This window comes from Oxyura jamaicensis, chromosome 10, assembly GCF_011077185.1.
Source record: "Oxyura jamaicensis isolate SHBP4307 breed ruddy duck chromosome 10, BPBGC_Ojam_1.0, whole genome shotgun sequence".
NCBI lineage: Eukaryota > Metazoa > Chordata > Aves > Anseriformes > Anatidae > Oxyura > Oxyura jamaicensis.
The window spans coordinates 13,062,479-13,083,270 of NC_048902.1; the positions used below are offsets into that span (position 1 = coordinate 13,062,479).

Consider the following 20,792-nt stretch of genomic DNA (forward strand, 5'->3'; position numbering starts at 1 on the left):
AAAGACAAATGGACATTAATGTTAATGTTCCTTTACTAGCGAGGGTTATAAGTAAGCCCTTACGTTAATTAACCAGCAGCACATACTTGCTGGAAAAAAAAAAAAAAAGCCACACTGTAGGGTAGCATTAGCTGTCCAAGTGAAAATATAAGGAAAATGATACCTGGACTTAGTACATAATTCATGTATTCATGTACATCCAACCACCACCCTGACTTAATTCCTGCCATGCGCACTCATGTCTTGATGGTGCTCTCTCTCAACGTGTTATTTCCCTGATTTGGGAAATTATTTCCCTGTTCCTATGAGAAACAAAGTTTCAAATACTCAATGATAGCATTGATCTAAGGTCATTTCATTAATGACAAATGTGAGACTAAATTCTCTTCTAATGTTTGTCAAGTCTAAGAAAGTTATTTCAAAAATGTATACAAAAGAGTCAATCATGCATGGTATTCCTTTGTCTTTGGAATGTCAAAAGTAAGACCAACCCCCATCAACATCAATCTTAAGTTTTGCTGACAGTGGAATTCTTAAAAAACAACTAACTTCAGTCAGCCATAATTGTGTCTGTGGTGCCTGTTAAGGTGACAGTTGTGTATCTCCAAACAGCCTGAAAGGTGGCCTCTGGCACAGACAGCCTGTTTCCTCCAGAGGACAGAGAACATCCATTTTTCTAACCCGTGTCCCAGGCACGTCTTGCTTGGGTGGGCGAGAGGCCCAGAGGTCTGGCTGTGTCCTGAAGCACATCCCACCTGCTGGCGTTGTGAACTGGGTTCTTTCAGGTGGCAGAGACGGAGCCAATGTGCCCCGCATACAGAGCAGTGGACACCTCATGAAATGGTGGAAGTGACTCCTCCTCAACAGAGTGTGATAGGACAATCTGGATAAAGAAAATATAGAATATAGAAATGAGGAACCCTGCAAAATTCCCAGGAGATCACAAACGGCCTCAAACTCCACCTACACTGTTATGAGAGGCACTATTGATATTCTGCTGAAAGACTGATACAGCCCTGAGAAAAACCTGGATATGCCCTGAGAAGTAATTTAGCTGATGAGATCTGAGAAGAGCCTGTTTAGCGCCGCTGCTACGTGTCCCTCTCACTGCACACACGCTGAAACCAAGATAAGAGCTGGAATTTGGGCATGTACCACCTACTGAAAGTAACATTTCTCAGAACCCTCTCAAAGAGAGTATGACTCGCCCAGAGCCAGACAGCAAAGGCTGTTACATCATAAGTAGATTGCTACTCCAAAGAGTAGACAATTAAAAGGACAATGTTTCCCAGGCTCCACCCTGGTCCTTCGTTCATGTTTGTAACAGTAAGATTAAAACGTCCTCTTGGAATCCAAGGGGAAGTGTCAAGAAATTTGCTCCTTGAGTGAACTAGGCCGTGCAGACCTCATTAGTTATTAGAATTTCTTCAGTGTTCTCATCATTTGCTCTCAAATCTGCCCATCTGTCATACAATAGAATAGTTCCTGCACTCTGGGTGCCTTCTCAAGAAGCTGGTATTTGCCAAAGTCTTGGAGGACAAAATAAAGAAAGGAGCAAGAGGGAGTGACTCAAAAGCAGATCATGCTAGATGAGAAGGATGGAGAAGTAAGAAAAAATCAGTTCCTGAATACTGAAGCCAACATGGCAAGCTGAAAACACACTGCCAATAAGTTTGTAGCTCAAGAAAGTAATCGGGACTTAAAATTAGCACCTATTTAGTGCGTATCCTTCATCCTGAGCTGTCAAGAGACCTGCAATGCACAAGTGCTTAAAAGAGTGAAAATTAAGAGAATTTTTATCCATCCATTTGCATGGTGCTTCAGTGGCAGCCACGCCTCAAACCTTCCAAGATCCCAGGTTGTGCAGCTTGCAGAAGGGCCAGCTGTGGAAAGTTAGGCACAGGTGGCTTCACACCTCTTTCACATACACCCCTGTCCTGGCACTGCCCAGAGCTTGGTTTGTTCTAACATTTTAGACAAGTCTCAGAGTTTCCTAATTACTGTAGCCCACCAGACATTCACGCTGGCTGCTTCCATCACCATCGATCTGGGATGCTTTGGTTCCCCACTGGTTTCTCCCTCCTTCCTTCAGCAACCTCTTCTGCTAAAGTTCTGGCACTCTCCCTGGGATGAGAACGTTTCCAGGACGCACAGAGGTGCTGTACTGCTTTCTGTGTCATTACATCCAGGTACTCTGTTACAGTGGGCACAGAAAGGCAACAGACAGTTGAGCATTTCTCATGGTCAACATCTGAAACCGCTACTTGAAGAATGAGCATTTTGGACCTTTCCTTGACGTGTTCCCCTTGATACTACTGCTTTGGGCCAGCAGTCTCCCTTGGGTCATCTCTCCTTTCCCTCAACCCCATACTTCCCTCTGCTCTTTCTTCTCCGTTTCATTTTGCAGCCAGCAGGCGTCTGCATAGTTTTCACTTGACCAAATACTGTGAAAAAGCTCAAGAAAAACAACAATTTCTGCCTGTTACCGCAGAACTCGTCTTTTTAATGATCTGTAAATAAAGATGTCCCTACTGCTGTGCCTTGTAACTGACATGACACCAAGGCTCAGTGAAGTACCCTGCTTCTTCACCAAATGCTAATAGATGGCCTGCAAGGGTAGAATATGCAAGCATTTAATAATAAACAAATTGTCAAGCCCGCTAAGAGATGGGAAGTAATCCATCAAAAAATAAGTATCTGTGAGACCTTTACCATCAGCCATTAACTAGGTGGTGCTGGACATGGCAAGGTGCCCCAGATGAGCAGGGGAAATCTTCAAATAGCTACCAAAAAGGTGAATAAAACAAAGGGAGCACATAGTGCTTCATTGTGTCTTGATTATTTCCACTGTGTCCTGCAGCCTTGCCATTCCTGTTACAAGGGCAGAGCACTTCACATCCCGCTTCCTTTTCCTGAATGCTAGATAGACAAAAGAATAGGCAGAGACAGCGAGACTGAAGCCAAGTAAGACACCTGGCAGCAGCACATTGAAGATTACGTATCTTAAACATTAACCATGCCTGGCTTCCTGCTGCTGCCGGCCAACTGTGGGATTGTTTCAGCTGCATAAATAGTCCACAGCTAATACCTGCACGCCTGCAACAGTCATCTTATTGAACGGCCACTTACAAACTCCAAACTCAGACTAGGAAGCTCCTCAGTGCATTTCTGCTGATTTCCTGGACAAATACTCCACGAAGAGTGCAAGTATTGTTTCCTACTGTTTATATAAGTTAGTCTCTGTGTTTTCTAGATCCATTCCAGAATGTGTCAAAGCAGTAGCAAGGCTGAAAGGCAACGCTTCCCCAGCTGAATCATAAGGCAAGAGATCACACTGGAGGCTACCAAACGGAGGGGCAGGGGAAATAAAGAAATGCTTTGCTGCATTCTCATCATCCAAGTCACAGGCGACTTCTTTGCAGCTTCTTGGCAGAGGCGCGAAGGAAGGATTTGAAGGAGAAAAATGAATTTGCTTTGGGGATGGAAGAGGACTCTCACAAGCACAATTGAAGCAGATGTAGTGGGAAGATGTGTGTTTGAAAAAGGCAATGCCTGGCCAACAGATGGTGGCATCAAGAGTTTGCTGGAGACATACATCACTTTTGTGTTCCTGAGGAGACGAAAAATTGTATGAGGACACACTGAGAAAGCCTTGTCAATGACGTCAAAAAGAGGTCAAAGTGACCTGTAAAATTAAGGAGTAGTAACAAGATGTGGATAACTTTAATTTAGAGCAGCTCTTTAGAAATACAGAGGCAGTTGCAGATTTCTTGGGTAGGAAAATTTACTGTTGCTGCCCCCAGCACAGCGGTGCCAGGTTAGCGCTAAAGCACCACTGCAGAGGAAGAGGAGAGGAGAGGGAAGGGATGGAGCAGGGAAGAAGGGCTAGACTGTGAACTCTAAGGGCTGGGCTTGCTCCTCTTGCCACTGCGGGGAGGAAGGGAGAGTCAGGGGAGTAACTGCAACTCCCGGGATGCAACGGATCCTCCACCCACAGAGATCAGGCTCCCTGTTGGCAGCAGCACACCGTGTTGCTTTCCAAGATGCTGCCATAAACAAAGCAGGCGCTGGGGCCGTGCCTGTTCATCCCCCCTTGGCAGTCCGACACGGCAGCCTCCCCAGCGGGTGGCTTGAGCTGGTCCTGGTACTCGGTGTAGCCTTGAAGCTTCCGAGGGTGGTGGATGCTTCAGGTCGCTCAAACTGCCAGGGCGCCAGACACTGGCCTCTGTACAGCCAAGAGTTTAAGATGTAACACCTAAATTAGGCACCCTTGGTAAGCAAGCTAAATATAGCCTTCAGTAGATGGCCCATGCTTATGTTTTTTCTGTTGGGTGTAGTCTTCCCTACATTGTGCCAGTGGAAAGAACTTGCATTTCTTACTTTTCTTTCTGCAGCTGAGCAAGATTGTAGCAACTTCCTGCCATGTAGACCCATGTAGCATTAAATTTACAGGTCTCTGTGGGCAAAAGTGCATCAATTACTCTACCAGAATGAATCAAAAAGGGAAAAATAGTAGAGGAAACCCACAGAGCTTGAAAGATCGATTTCTTCCAGAGGTACGAGTCTAAGATAAATGACACTATTCAGGTTTTAAAACAGCTTTCTCTAAGGCTTGCAAGAGTTTAATCAAGACCCAGCTATTCTCACATTTGCTGTGAATGCAGTATGAGAAGAATGTGGAAAGGAAAACAAAAATGTACAAACAACAAAACTTACAGGAGGGAAAGTGGGGAGGGAGGGGGGCAACTGTGATATACAAGGAGGGTTTGGAGTCTTGATTTGCAGTGACTGCATTTTATGCTTGTCACTGGCAAATTGACATTTTAAAGATATGTTCTTGACTGCTTTTTCATGTCAGTATCTTTGTTCAGGCTATATCTGGGCTGATGAAAGGAATTTCAATTAAGGACGAAATCTTTTCCTTACTGTACTGAAATGCACAGGGTGGGAGCGGAGGGAAAATGGAGCAGTGAAAGCTCCATAGAGAGTTCTTAAAGCATCTTGCTGACACAGGATGAGGTAGTTTAGGAATGCCTGGGGCAATGCACTCTGTAGCATGGTTTACTGTGCCTTTACAAAGAAGCAGTGTGCATTCGTCTTAGTGCCTACTGCCTGAAGCCATATATCACTCAAACAGGGGGCTAAGGGTTTAATAAATCCCAATCTAGTTTAGTCCCCAAGGGAATGGCAATCTAGACTCATTCACGAGTGTTGGGAAGGATGGCTGCATAACCTGGCAAGAAAAGACTGATTTTTTGCCCTGTGACGATAAGCAGTGTCTTGGGAAATGAAAGGGGTTGTAAATCTGCATTGCTACATTGGGAAGAACTGAGATGAAGTAGCAGTGAAAGCCGTAGGGAAAAGAAGCTTGAAGAATAGTAAGACATGGACATAAAGGCAGTGCATGAGAGAGAGAAGAAAAAAAAAGGAGAGAGAGAAAAAAACAATAGAAAACACACGGAAAAGAAATGTAGAAACCAAAACTGCTTTATGTATTTAATCTGCAGTCGCTGAATACTTGGGGTGCAAGGCAAAGTAGTTTCTGATGATCACATTCACACAGGTGTGTTTCTCTTTGCATTCATGCCCTTGCCCACCATTTTCCACCCTGTCCCTTTGCTGAAAAATTTTATTCCACTGATATGTCTGGGATCACCACCAGGGCCATGGTCACCTTCTGAGAGCAGCCAATTCATGCCCTGCTCCCATGCATTCAGCAGGTCTGTAACAAACACGCTGCGAAGACTCTTTGGGATCTCTGTATGGAAGCTGTAATTAGTGCACTTACTTCATTTGGGCCAGAAACTGGAGTAAGCACTGAAGCATTATTGCTACCAAATAAAATATGGACAGAGCCAGAGCTCTGTACTGCTGTGTCTAGACCAGTAATCAAGCTATCAATTAAAAGCTAATTTGTGTATGTCTACACTAGCACACAGTCATTAATGTGACTTGAGGTGTAGGCATCCATTTAATTCATTACAGGAGCTCAACTACTAAGATTATCTGATTTATCAGCAAGAGCCAGAATTACTGTTCGCCTGGTTTACGCTCGCGCAAATATTCAGGGGAGAGGCTGTCATGTGTGCGATCCCAGTCTCTGTATCTGCATAGCACTGCCACATCTGTGCATGGCAAGGGAACAAGAGTAGATACCTTCCCAGTTCTCCAATGCTGTATCGCATTGGTTCCTGAGAAAATCAAAACTAGAATCAAAGCAGAACACTGTATTTTGTGTTTCCTCATTCTCCAGAAGTCACCGGAAAACATATGCTTCATTTCATCATAAACCTCCAGGGGGGTTTCAAGGTCAGGGGAGATAAAGCTTAGGCTCCCGTTCATGAGTGCTGGTCATGTAATTGAAATAGAAAAGTACATCTAGGCTTATGTCTGTAATAAAGCAGCAATGCTTTATTGAAGCATGTGAACCTTTCCAACTGTCATTCAAATGAAGACAGTCTTCACATACAGACTCTAAGCCATATCATTCAACTGGAATAAACCTATTATAATCAGCTTGAATTTCAGTTTTACAAGTATAGGCACAGAAGGGCCACAGATGTTTTTTATTTCATGTGGGAGGTATATCATTTTTTTCTGTTCAACATCACTCAAACTCTGTTTTCTCAAATCAGACAAACCAAAAATGCCATTAGTCTGAGACCATCCATGGACTCCCTGAAAGGGATGTAAATCTGAAAACCACGTCACATGTTTTCACCTGGAGTATGCATTTGAGGCTAGAAACCCAGCTCTCAGGCATTACCTCCGTTGAGGCCTTTCAGTTGGTGTGGTTTACAAAAGATCAAACTCTGATGTTCACAGTCTAGGGGAAGTTTTCTAGAAAATTATTCTGTAATTTGTCCTGTCTGAAAAGGCAAGACAATTCAATCCAAACTCAGAAGCGTAAAAAGGCAAACAGAGTGGCCTTTTAGGAAGTGTCCCTATCCTACTTGAAAGCAAATCCATGCCAGTCTGAAAAAAGATTTTTTATCCTGTTCTTGAAACGCTTCTCGTGAGGCAGTCTCAGGCAGCCTGCTCCATTGTGGCCCCATTCTTCCCCTTTGCCAGTGATTTTCTTAATTTCTGAACTAAGTGTTTATATTGCTTAAACCCACCACTACCTTTCTCATCTACAGGTAGCGTTAAGAATAGTATTTTTTCCTCTTCAAAGCAGCTATTTACATATTTATCCTTCTCTCTCTTCAGTCATTTCTTCCAACTAATGCAGTTCCTTCAACTTCTCCTTGTAGCTTCTGTTTCTGAATTATCCCTGTTTTCGCCTCCCTGAAGGTGACCCACAGCTGTCCTCAAGCGCGCAGCCCCAGGCTGGAAATGGTCCCCCAGCTGTGGCCTAGCTCCTGCTGAGTAGTAGGATGATCTCACAGCATATAGACTGTACTTTCACTGATCTATCCCAGTATGATGTTGGCTTTTTTTCCCCTTTTTTGTTCAGAGCTACATGATACTGCTGGCTCCCCATGAGCCCGCAACCCACTCTAACCCCCATGCCTTCTCAGCACTACTGCTTCTCGCTCTTTTGGCTCCTCACCCCATTTCTTTGCTGTTGCTTGTTCCTACCAACACGCAGAGCATCACAGTTGTCCTTATCAGGTTGCGTTTCTCTGCTTCTCATCCAGTCAACACACTCGGCACCTGCAGAGCTGCAAACAAATACAGTGTTGAGTACAGGGGACATGCTCGGGTCAGCCCTGCCTTTTAGGAAGCACTTAATATTCTAATTTCCAGACCCCTTCTTTTCTATGGGTGACACACACCACCAAGGCTTTTGGCCAGCCAGGGTGACCAAGGTGGTCTCTCTGACAGCCCCTTAGGCTGGCCATGAGCAGGCAGCAAGTGCGCTTCTGTGCGGTGAAATGCCAGCCCTAGCCACGAGTCAGCCCTCCACGCCTGGACCTGAAAAATGACCAGCAGGAGAAAATGCTCGCATTTCCCAAAAGAGATTAAACATTTCACTTCTTTTTGAGTCATATTGCCAGAAGAAAATAAACAAATATTATTTACCATCCAATGGAAATGTAACTTTTTTCCCCTTTTTTGCTGAACCTGCTGTGCAACATCTGCTGTTATAACTGAGGTACTTTAGGGGAAATGCGCTTACTTGAAAAAAAAATATTTTGGAAGTGCATAAAGCTTTTGACAGATTTGTCCCCAGTCTTCTAAAATCTCACATGCTTTTGTATCTAATTAGCAAACTCTATGTGTATGAACTCTGGCAACATAAGAAATGAATGGAGCTAGCTTAGTCATTCTTCAGCTTTGTGTGACAGGTATTTTTGAAGAGATTGGCTGCTGATCACTTTGGCTGCAGTAGAATGGGTGTATAGATAAAAAGACACTCGTTATTTACTGGTGAAGTAGTGGTAATGAAATTAAATGACAGTGATGTGGATGCTAAACCCAGAAACAAAATAATCCAAGTTACTGTGATAGCAGATTAACGTTAAGTATGCATTTAGATAAGGCAACATGAATGAAATAAAGACATGTAAATCAGCTTAATAGTTATTTCATAACTTCTTGCCAAACATATCTAATTAAAGGTTTGTTACTGCTTCCTTTGAGGAGAACAATGGCATTTTCCTTCAGGGGCTACAACCCTGTGATTCTGTCAAGCTAAGCTCATTGCGATAACCTGCCAGATCCTAAATAGTTAATGAGGTAACAACAACTACATTTATATGAAAGAAAAACAATATACAGCCAGTTCCTTTTGCTAAAATCTTGAGGTTCTAAATATTAATGCCATGGTACAGATAAACCATATGGTAATTTCCTGAGGAAAGATTAGGGGCTTGTGCAGAAGATAAAACCCAAAGCATATGTTTGACTGCCTTGGCTTTCACGTATTAATTATATATATAATGATGGAGTAATTGGAACAATTCTGTGATGGTCACAATTTGCTGAAAGCTGTACTACAGCTAAGTACACATTCCTTATTCTCCCACAACAAGAACCTGGATGTCTCACTAGTAAATAAAAGGGAGTTTGGTGCTCACAGTGGCTGTCAGTGGTTAATAAAGGCTGGATTCCACAAATGCCATAGGAGATGATGCTCACAGCTCCTCAGAGCGGTCACAGCAGACAGGTCTTCTCGGTGCTCCAGTTACTGAGAGGAGACCCCCCCTTTCTCACAGGCTGCCTTATTCGCATCAGCGAGGCTTTCAGCAGCCACGTTAAATGCCAGAGCTCTTTTCCAGACCAGGGGGCTTGCTCATGGCATCTTGACGCTGAAGTTAATCTGCTAGTGAAGGCACTGTGGAAAAGGTAGACCAGGAACGGTCTATGCGTCTGCTAGTCCACTTACTATTGCTTTCAAGTCTAAACATAGCCAACACCAACTTGCAGTAAAAGTACTGCAGAGTTGGAAAGCAGAGGAGGAAAGTCTGACAAGTTCAGGAAGACCCTGGAAAACTTCCCATGTGAAACACGCTGTTTTCCTCTTCCTGCCTGTTGGTCACTTGGGGACTGGAGGAAAAAACCCTTTTGGGCTGAGTCATTCACACTTTACCAAGAAAAATACTTGCCGTTTACTCTAGGGAGTAGTGCCACAGTAGATTATGATGAAGTGGGGCTCATTTGTTTTACAGGAAACGTCAGTACCTGAACTTTGCTGTTCATTTCCAAGCACCCAGCCTGGGAGGTGTCTATTTTCACAAGTTACAATTACTGTCTATATTTCAAAAACAAACCAGTTAAAGTTCAATGCACTTCTTTAGTTGTGCTGAAATGGGATGGATTTTTTTTTCTTACAGAAATTGGACAAATGTTGGCTCTGAACTGATTCAGTATTTATCCTGGCGTTTAACTTGAAACAGTCCAGTAGTTCCATTAAATGAGCAAAATTGTCCATGTACACTAGGTTACTTTCCTGTTTTTCTGGACTGGGTCTCTGCAGAGCATTTAGCTTAATAAATACAACTCTAAGCATAATTTTAGACTGTCTAAAAAGAAAGTGGATTGAAAGGGTAGATCTGTGGCTTTTTTTTTTTTTTTTTTTTTTTTTTTTTTTTTTTTTTTTTTTTTTCTTTTTGAATAGAAAGCTTGCTGCTTCCTAGTTTTGGCCAAAAAGTAGTTTTCTGAGGGATGGAAAATCCACTCTGTCACAGTTCAAGCTTCCACCGTGATGGCAACATTTGCAGCTTTGTTTGCAGTAATTTTTAACAGAAGGATTATTTCTCCATCTCGGATACATTTGTTTCTTGTAAGCGCTTGCTGCAGCGCATCCGTTTGGCAGTCACCCCCTGGCTGGGGAGCCACAATCTGCTGCTTTTGCTTCACGTCTGAAGCTTTTCAAACAAAGCAAGCCCCGAGTTAAATTTATCTGAACTCACTTAGGCGCGCTTCACACAGCTGTTGAGTCACCAGAGCCTCCTGTTCCTCACACCGTTCCTCCTGCAGAAGCCAGCGACTGTCCGGGGAGGTGGAAAGGCAGCTCCACGTGTCAGCGGGAAGGCTTCTCGGCTAGGAAAGAGGGAAGGACTCCTGCTGCCAAAGCCCCGGCCTACGCCACGCACAGTGACCCGCTTCCCCAGCCTGGGAGACTTGGCCGATCTTCACGGAAATGAGTGAAACCGGGTCAGATACCCACAGTGAAAGATCTGGCTGACGGAACAAACAGGATGGAAAAGGGGCGTAAATGATAAAGGAGCTGAGCATGGCTTGAACTGAAGTGTTCAGGGAATTCATTCAGGTGGCAAGAGGATAAAGGCTCAAGGACAAGGCTCCCCTGGGGCCTTTTTCCCCTGTACACGCACCGTTTCGTTTGACCCGGGAGCCCTCTCCGCTCCTGGCGTGGGGTCACAGCACGGTGCAGCCTGGCTGTGAGTTCATTGCTGCCTCCACCAGCCTGAAGGAAGGCTCCTGAGTCACAGGAAGAAGGAAGCTCGGGGTTAGATGGTGGCATAGTACCCCCTTCCCAGTCCTAGGTGGAGACAGCCCGACAGGAGAACATTAAAATGGGCTGTGCCAGTGGATAGAATCATAGAATCATTAAGGTTGGAAAAGACCTCCAAGGTCATCTGGTCCAACTATCCCCCTACTACCAATGTCATGCACTAAACCATGTCCCTAAGCACCACGTCCAACCTTTCCTTGAACATCCCAAGGGACGGTGACTCCACCACTTCCCTGGGCAACCCGTTCCAATGCCTGACTGCTCTTTCTGAGAACTGTCTCCTCATTTCCAACCTAAACATCCCCTGGTGTAACTTGAGGCCATTCCCTCTAGTCCTATTACCAGTTATTTGTGAGAAGAGGCCGACCCCCAGCTCCCCACAACCTCGTTTCAGGTGGTTGTAGAGAGCAATAAAGTCTCCCCTGAGCCTCCTCTTCCCCAGACTAAACAACCCCAGTTCCCTCGGCTGCTCCTCACAGGACTTGTGTTTCAGGCCCTTCACCACATGTTCAGCCTTACTTTGGAGTTCAAGCATAAGGATAGAAAGATAGGTACAAACTTATAAATAAATTGAGGCAACAGCACAGCCCTGACTGGCATTTGCAGGCCCAAAAGCTGTCTCCGGCCTGGATTCCTCCCCCAGCATCTCAGTGAATGTGCCTGCAGAGCTCCGGCCTCCCTGCCATGAGGCCTCCATACGGCCTGATAGCATGGGGCACGGGGCACTGCCACCAACTCCTATTGCTTCAGCACCGTGACAGACACCCCATTTCTGTAATGCAAGGATGATTGAAATGTTAATTTCTTCTAGGAGAATGTCAGCAGCCGCACTTGCTCGGCTGCAAGAGAAGCCCCAGGACATTTACCTGCAGGTGGACACGGGGCCTCCTCAGGCCAGGGTCAAAGCGAGCGGCTCCGCTGCTTTCAGCCCTGGTGCCTTTCCCCTGCAAGACAGAGAGCTCAGGATCTGTTCTCTGTTCGTTAGTACAGCCTGGCAAGGAGAAACTAACTGCACAATGGGAAGTCAGCCATGAAATAAACAGTTAATGCAAGTAAGGAAGCAGTGACAGACATCACAGTCACTGAGCTATGCTTATGTTTTGGCAGATGACAGGATCCCAGCAGATCATTAGCAGGGGGCAAATGCAGAAGGCCTTCGGCTAAATCTTGCCACTGCTCCCAGTAATTGCCTTTTAAGCAACTGGGAGACTGTAGGGGAAAGGTCTTGTACCACAAGAATGAATGTTTTCTGACAGTAAAATGCTCCTGACTTACGGTCAGAAAAATGAGACCCTAAATAGACATGGCTCTGCTAATACTGACAGAGCTGTGCAGTCTTTCATTTAGAGGGTGCTCTCCTTAATTTTGTTGTAGCTCATGCAGCCAATAAACAGATCACACTGGCTAATTATAAAGATATTTTCTTTACACACAGATGGTATTAGAAAACATCTCTGTATATAACATCTGTAAATAAACAATGAATTAGTTATCTGATATGCAATATATTCAATTTTTTTTTTTTTGTGCAATACCCCCAGCAGGAAGCAAAGCATGTGCAGTGGTGACTAAAAACAACATTATTGCTTGCTTAAATAGAGCAATGCATCCTGTTGATGGGAAGGGTAAGCTTTGCCTGGAAGGGACTGTTATTGCAGCTTCAAGTCATTCAAGACTTTTTTTAAATAAAAAAAGCATTTTCTATTCACTTCTAAGCAACAACTGTTGGCATATTTCCTTACAGAAGACACTGCTGTGTCCGGCTATTACTCAACTAGTAACATCAGACATTAAAGTTGCAGGAAACACAGTTCATCTTTTGCGTAGTTAGAAAGGAGTTGGCTTCCCCATTACCCTGGAAATTGAACTTGCTGCTGGGCAGAAAACCACAATTCACAGCGGAAAATAATAGCTGATATATGAATATCTACCTAAAGACTAATCAGCAAAACAAACAACCTATGATGAAGGTGACCTACATGACGTCATTTGGAGGAAATTAGTCATCAGTATTCTCCTGCTTCTTTTTATTTTACAATATGAAATCGCCACCCCTACCCAGTTTAGCTGAGCATGGGTTAATACAATCTGTTGTGAATAAGACTCAAGCTGTTATCACAAGACAAGCTGCATTTTACCAGGGCCTGATGTTGCCCATGTGTCTGTTGAGTTCCCAAGGTGTTACTGCACTCTAAGCAGTGCTAGGGGTCCTAGCAAGCACCCGCACCATATAAGAAGGGACTAGAAGATGGGAGGAGGCAGGATCAGGCTTGCTTCCTGCACGCCTTTTGGGATTTCCTACCATGTTCATTGCATCAATGAGCACCCTTTAAAAATTTTCTTCCCCCCCAAGCCAGTGGCTTAATGGCATACCATTTAGGGATGACAACAGGCTAAATATTGCATTGAGATAAGCCTCTCCAGATCTGAAATAACCGCACTGACTCTGACTTCCAGCATAATTATGCCAATGCTCAACCAAGACCAACCATGCCAACTGCGTGACGTACAAGCAGCAGCTCTCAAAGTGTATGTTTTCTTTCTTTTCCATTGAGAAACTGTGTAAAACATTCTGCACGCCAAGCACTACAGGACGTGCGTAACAAACAAACAAAAAAGGCCACGAGATGAGTCCAGGACCCACTGATGTCAAGGGAAGTTTTTGCTGTTTGTTCCACCACGACAGGGATTTGCCTGTCCTGAGCGCACAGGCAGGACAGGATGGGGTGCAGTTGGTGCGTGGGAGCTCCGGGGTGGTGCGGCTTGTCCTTCAAGGTGGATAGTTGCTGCTTCTTGTCAAAAAGCCAGAGCATCTCTTGGTTGTCACTGCATACTGCTCTGTGTGTGTGCTTAGCTCTGAGGCTGGCAGCCCTCTCGCTTCTTTGGTTTTAATTAGGCTCTAATCTCCAGCAAATTAGCTTGATTGCAGATGACCACTTTTATTAGTCAAAGAGCTAACAAGCATATTTTACTTACAGCTTCAGAGAAAAAAAAAAAAAAAAAAAAAAAAAAAAAGATCCAGACTCACCAGACTCACTACTGCTTCACACTAGGCTTCCCCAGACCAACAGCATTTACTAACACGTAAGCTCTGCGGACAATAGCCAGCTTTGCCCTACATCCACTACACTCCAAAGGCATGTGGCTTGCTAAACTGGAAACCACTGCCAAAACAGTCCATTTCAATGTGTAAACCAGATGAAAGGTCAGGGCGCTGCGCAGCAGACAGGCACTGACACCAGTGACGTGCAGGAGCTGGAAAAAGCATCAGCGTCCGCGGGTGAATCTGGTGACACGTCAGCCTGCTGCCTGGCTGCTTTAGCAGGTACCAGCCCTTCCCCTGTGCGCTGCCTTGGGCCACCCGTTATATGGCCACCCATTTCTGTGAGCAAATAGCAACTCTGGCAGAGGTTTAAGGGCTGTCAGCCTCGGGCTTTTGCTATCATGCTTGTTTTAACGTAGCTGTTTCACTGAAAGCAAGCAAGCCAGCAAAGAATGAGCCCTCAGCCCCTCAACCCCAACCCCAAAACACTGTTTTGAAGCTTTGAGAAAAATTCTCTTTCCCTCCCACTCCCAGGAAATGACTCACCATATGAGAAACATTAAAAAAAATCAGTTTAATTGTCTGTTAGTATAAAAATCAATTAAAAAACAAAACAAACAAACAAAAAAAGCCACGAGAGATCTGCAGCTGGCTTCACTGAGTCAATCTCCTAGCAGCGGCCTTCCCTCCTCTTGCCTCTTTCTCCTTTGGCCTCCTACCCTGCAGCTGCAGCTGCTCTCATTCCAGCTGCTACTTTTTTGAGCAAACCAGTGCTACTAGAAGTCGTGAAGAGGCCAAGCTCCATCCCTTTCACCTCATCTCCTTGTGTCTGCAGCTCCTGCAGCACCGCCTGGCTGATCTCACCTCCTCCTGCCCCAGCCACGGCGCCGGGACCAGGTTTGCGATTATCCCAGCGCCGCCGCCAGCAGGGACGGGAACTAATGACAGCTCAAGGGGCAATGGTTTTAAACTAAAAGAGAGGGGAAATTTAGATTAGATCTTATGAGGAAATTCTTCACTCAGAGGGTGGTGAGGCACTGGAACAGGCTGTCCAGAGAGGTTGTGGATGCCTCATCCATGGAGGCGTTTAAGACCAGGTTGGATGAGGCCCTGGGCAACCTGATCTAGTGGGTGGCATCCTGCCCATGGCAGGGGGGTTGGAACTGCGTGCTCTTTAGGGTCCCTTCTAACCCAAGCTGTTCTATGAGTCTAGGACTCCCTCGTTGCCGCAGCGACATGGCTTGGCTGTCCCAGCAGCAGGCTGTTGTAAGCAGCCACTTACTGGTTATACTCGGTGGACATACTGTTAAACCACTCAACTTACCACATCCAGATAATGCAATTATTTTCTGGGATCGCTACTCACCCAACATTTTCAGCACTGGCTGCCGCACAGACCCGCGAGGGATGGCGCTGAGCCGTGCACGTCTCCATGCAGCGAGATTCTGGCGTTACTCATTCGGCCACCACCGCTCCACCCGGGCCCTGGGGAAGGAGCTGCCTGGCACTGGAAGGGAGCTTCGAGAAGAGGCCGGACCCGTGCCAGGCTTGGCAGCCCCCCAGCAGCTGGAGCAGCACCTCGGGGCACCGCGCGGTCAGGGGGTAATGAGCTCGCGGCAGAGTGCGAGCGTGCAGCTGGTGCGGGTCACAGCGCTGACTTCATTTCCTTCCTCCCGGCTCCCTCGCCGCGCTCTGCCCGGCCATCTCGCCCAGGCCTGGCCGGTGTCCAGGCAGCACCCCTGGGCAGAGCCGCGGATAGCGCTGCTCTCCCGAGGCGTAGGGCACCTGGTCGTCGCCCGAGCCTTTCTGGGTGTGTGATTTTCTCTCTCAAGAGCTACCGGGTCTCCCTGATGGCTCCCAGAGAGCATCCAGAGGTGATGGAGCAGCAAGCAGGCCCTCCCGTTGTACCTGCCTGAACTGGAGACCGCAACAGTGAAAGGGAGAGGAAGGCTCCTATTCACTCGGGCCACAAGGCTCTCTTAAAAGCTGGAGACAGGAAACATTATCTGTTAGTGACTGATGAGCATTTGTGCTGCAGCAGCTCTGAAGGCTCCCACTGACATCCTGCTCCTGTTATTCTGGGCACAGGCACCAGATTGAAAACAGTCCTGGCCGCAAAGACTTTGCAATTGAACCCATCTAGAACATGAATAAATAGGGCCTGCCCCACCAGCAGCCCCACAGCTAAAGGACTTCGCTCTAAGAGAATTCAGCAAGGACCCCAGGGGCCACAAGCTTCTGGGCCTATTACATCTATCTGTGCAGCCTGCCCAGCCTCCTCCAAGTCCCACGTACCCAGCCCTGGCCACAGAGGATGCTCCTCAGTACCTGGAAAGGCAGCAGCAAAGCTGGGGGAAACCCAGCTGCTTTCAGCCCTGCTTTCCCTCCCTAATAGCTCCTCATTTGATTAATGGTTTTGATGCTCAGCCTCGCTACCTTTAAGTAATTCTGTTGATGTCCACAAATAACCAAACCAGACCACCAGGGCTGGGTGGGAGATGAAGGGCTGTATCTCGGGATGCAGGCCTGCAGCACAGCCCAGGGCTGCTGAGATCCAGCCTGTGCTGCCTGCTGGCCAGCACCACTTGTTGCGCTTTGCCAGCCAGCAAGTCTGTTACTGCTTAGGAAACCGCTCACTCCATTTTTCACTAAATACCTCTTGTTGGTAGTGATGGCACTGCAGAGTTATTTCACTGTAGTGAGGCTCCTGAAAAAAGCTGAAAAAGAATTCACATTAAATCCAGGCATCAGCTCCAGTGACTTTCCTGGGAAAATACAGGGCAGAGAAAGGAGTTTTGGTTTAGGTTCCCCTAGATCTTCCTCATCATTTATACCCTCTTGAACCTATACGAGGGTCTAAAAGAGAGCATTTGTTTTTCAGTTCAGTTGTATTTCATGTCTCTGTCTAAACATCTTATGTTGCTACTTCATTTACGATAAAAATGGCAAAAAATAGAAATATAAATCCATCAGTATCCATTGATACCATCAGCAACCAATCACACTTTGGTTTAATTTCAAAATTGCTGGAACATGGCAGATGCAAAAGCTTTGCTTGGATGACACTAGGCTTGTGTTATACTTAGGAGAGAAAAGGGGAAGGAAAACGGGAGATAAGTAGACCACGTATGTGATATTCCTGAGATTTTTCTGTTTCATTGTGTTTGAATAACAGGAAAAAATGTTTTGTCATAGCAATTTTCTGGGATTTCCAAAGTGGAAGACGAAGCCCCCAGAATCTGCAAATCCATCAGCCTATGCAGCACTTCCAGCTGTTGAATGGGAAAGACTGAGTTCATTACTAGGAAGTGGAAACTGCGCTACCATGTCTTGGCTGAAGTGCACGTGATGAAGAGATGCTTGCTCTGCTCGACTTGCCATGCCAACGCAGGACACGTGTCTGCTGGACTCTGCCACCTAGAAGCCAGCCGCAACCGTCAGACCTGTGTGGTGCCAGCGTGGGTGAGGGTCTGACAGTGGCACAGGCTGACAGGGGCCAGGAGCCTGGCTGCAGTGTGCAGGGGCTCAGGGGCTCTCCCCACCTCCTGCCCATGCACATGTGCTGCCTGGTCCTGGCATTCCTCTCTGGCTTGGACCAGGACAGGAACCTCTTGCAGCAGGACTGTGAGGAACCCACAGCCTGAGGTCAGTGTGGAAGCCCAGGGGCATGGCCTGCACGAGACCAGGCCTCTAAATTTACATATTTTCAGTGTGAAATGGAGAAAGCTCAGCCTGGTTTGGCTCCCCCACCCCTTTCTTCCACCTTGGTTTACTGCCGCTGCCTTTGGCGGAGGAGGCCATGCAATGGGCAGCACGCCCCCCTCGCCCACCACGTCACTTACTGGTAGGCCACAAGCGACACAGAAGAGGAACATTTCTACTTCGCATACAGTCAGCAGCGCAGACACAGTGCGATGGATCTCCAGCCCCACATGGGGGGAGATCCCCAGGAGAGCTCAGCTCTGCATGGAGCTGCTGGAGAGGAGCAGAGAAACGCCACTGCTAAACACTGCAGAAACAACACGATGCACACCTAAGAGCAAAGCTGATCACTGAAACACTCTGTAAGAGTCTGCTCAGCTGATAAAGCTTTCAGCAGCTTTGGAGCAGAGTACAAGTGGTGGGACCACCAAAATGCTGTCACGTAGCAACAGCATTAACACCAGAACCTGAGCGTACAGCTTCGAGTGACAAACTGCACCGTGCTTGGATGCTGCTGTGCCCAGCAGTGCTGTGCCACCCACTCAATGCACAGCCAAGAGAAAGGCCCTGGAAGCAAGAACAATTTTTTTCTTTTAAGTGATGCGTGAGTCCCCACTGAAGCCTAAAGCATTTTGTCAGGGAGGGATCAGCTTCAGCAAGTGCTGGGGCCTCTGCAGACGCCGTCTTCCTGAAGCTTTAACCGGCTTCCGCCTCCATGAAACTGGGGTACTCATGGGGCAAAGAAGCAAAGCAGCTTGGGTGGCTCCCAAATGGGGAATGGTTGAGGCATGTACAATAGGAGACACAAGCCCTTGTCCTCTGGTAAGTCAAAGCATGGCCGTAAGTACAGCTGAAAGATGCTTCAGGTGCCCTTCAGACCGAGTCAGCACCTCCACACAGAGGATGTAAGTACAGTTAAGTGCAACAGCAGTGTGAGGCACAGTAAGGCGCAGCCAGCCCAGAACAAGAAAATTGGGTATGAGCAATAGAAATAGACCATGAGAAGGTGCAAGGAAAGCACGCACAGAACAGTGAAATGGCAAATGGCTCTGCATTTGCTTTTACTTACTCAAATCCCAAATGCTACTTTTGATTCTCTCCTGGAGTGGCAGTAAGTGGTGACCCATCCTCTGTGTTTATTCACAGCCAGAAAAACAGCAAAAATTAATTGTATCGGATGTTGCTACAACTGCATTTGGAAGGATGGCTCATGTTAGTGCTGAACACAACACGTCTCTTGTTCTTCTGTACCCTGTGATGCTCAGGAGAAGAATTTTTTTAAAAAAGAATAAAGATCTGTTGTTGGGTGGTTGGGCACACCATCCTCCAGGAAAAGTTTTGTCTTCCTATAACACAAGTAAAATGAGAAAACTGAACAATGAGGGCGCTCAGACCTCATTGCTATTCAGGAGTTTGGCGCATTGATTCTTACAGCAACGTATTTCAAGAGAGGTGCCTTCCCCATCCGCCGCAGCGGCATCAGCGCATCCGTCCCTGGCACTGCCTCTCGGGCACGAAGCCAGGCTGGGAGGCTGAGTCCTCTTCCTCCTCTGGTGGAGGGGAAGAAGCTCCGTGACTGACGGGAAGTGAACTTGGTCGTGTCACCTGCAGCCCCAAACACCACCATCATCTAGAATGATTTTGTTTTTCCTCATTTCCCAACTTTTTGTTTAGAAAAATAGCAATTTTGGAGGAGGGATTTAGGACTTGTGATTACAAACAAAATAGAATATTACTTGCATAGTGGGAGCAGCTCGGTATTACACGGCTGTCTTTTGACATGTTTACACAGCTGGCCAGAAACCATTAAAACATATTTTCTCAGGAGGCAGTGTGGTCTCACGGAATGAGCACGGGCCTAGGAGTTGGGAACTCCCACGTTGTCATTTTGGGTTGCCAGTGATTCGCTTTGGTGCAGACGGAGCCATTTAACCCCTGCGCGTGTCAGCAGCCCAGCGCCTAATGAGGAATAATAGAAGGTGACACCTCCTGATAGCAGGCTGACGGTGAGGATCCATGCATTAATCCTGGGGTGGGAGAGGAGGACGAGGACCCTGATGTGGTGCACAAGGTCAAAACACCCAAATAAAGACTGAGGATGGATGCAGTGGCTCCTAACTTTCTCCTACCTTCACCTTTGCTGGTTCGGGTTAGGCACTCTCTGAATCAGGGTCGCTGCATCTGACGGGGTCTTGTGCAAGCCGTTCTGCTCTGAGCTGAGATCACCCGTAAGCATGCCGCAGCAGTTTCTCACTTTCCCTAGCAGTAAAGGAACAAAAGCGTTCTTGGTAAGACCGCAGCAGCTTTCTGGATCCTTGGGGAAGTGAAAAAGTGAGCAAGTGACTTCTAGCCCAGGAACATTAATGATTAAAAAGCATCAATTTCCAAACAGCTGAAGAATGTATCAGCTATTACATCTGAATGGAAGCTTGCAGAGCAACAGCGTTGTAAATGCCATGAAATGACTGGCTCTATTTCTAGCTCAGGTGGTTAAACATCAAATAAAACCTAAATTTATACTGAACGGGGGCCTATACAGTGACACCATTTGTAAGTGCAGCCTTCCTGCTTAGCAGCATTGCCCCTGAATGGGAATCAGACTCAGGCATTCGGTTCAGGATGCTTTTGCGATAGCACTGAGATCCCTGAGCAGACTTCAGATTTGACCTAGACACCGCATACAAACCAGTCCATATAGCTTCTGGGTGATGAGGATGGAAATAATCCTACAGGAAGATGTTCTAGCTGGTGGCTAAACTGTGATCTTACCCATTAATATCCTTGTTTACTTCTCCCACTGTTGTTACGTCTGGTAACTGCCCTGCTTGCGTTTTACTGTGCTGTTAATAAAGGTTTTATTTGATGGAAAACTGGAGATCATCCAGCAAAAAAAAAAGGGTTCCAAATCAGGCAACAGCTATTTTGTTTCTTCACTCTGGTTCCTTTTTTCCCTTTCCCGGTTTCTCAGGGCCTGTAATAGAAAGGAAAAGTTGCTTGCAAAACGCAGGGAATGGCCTTGCTGATAGACTGTATCTCTGGGGTTTTGTCAGCAGCTCCAGAGGATTTTTGTCAACAGCTTGAGTCATTCTGGGGAACCGGCCTGCTCTTTGTAAAGCAGATCTCTGC

The 20,792-nt window shown here is 46.5% G+C and overlaps 1 long non-coding RNA gene across 1 annotated transcript; it reads right to left on the minus strand.

The window, feature by feature from the left end:
* Window positions 1-629: 629 nt before the first annotated feature.
* LOC118171857 lies at window positions 630-15,708 on the minus strand. The gene is made up of 3 exons (XR_004753433.1): window positions 15,331-15,708; window positions 7,553-7,656; window positions 630-883 (listed from the first exon to the last, which is right to left on the minus strand). It is a non-coding gene; the product is annotated as an uncharacterized LOC118171857 (long non-coding RNA).
* Between the last annotated feature and the right edge of the window lie 5,084 nt (window positions 15,709-20,792).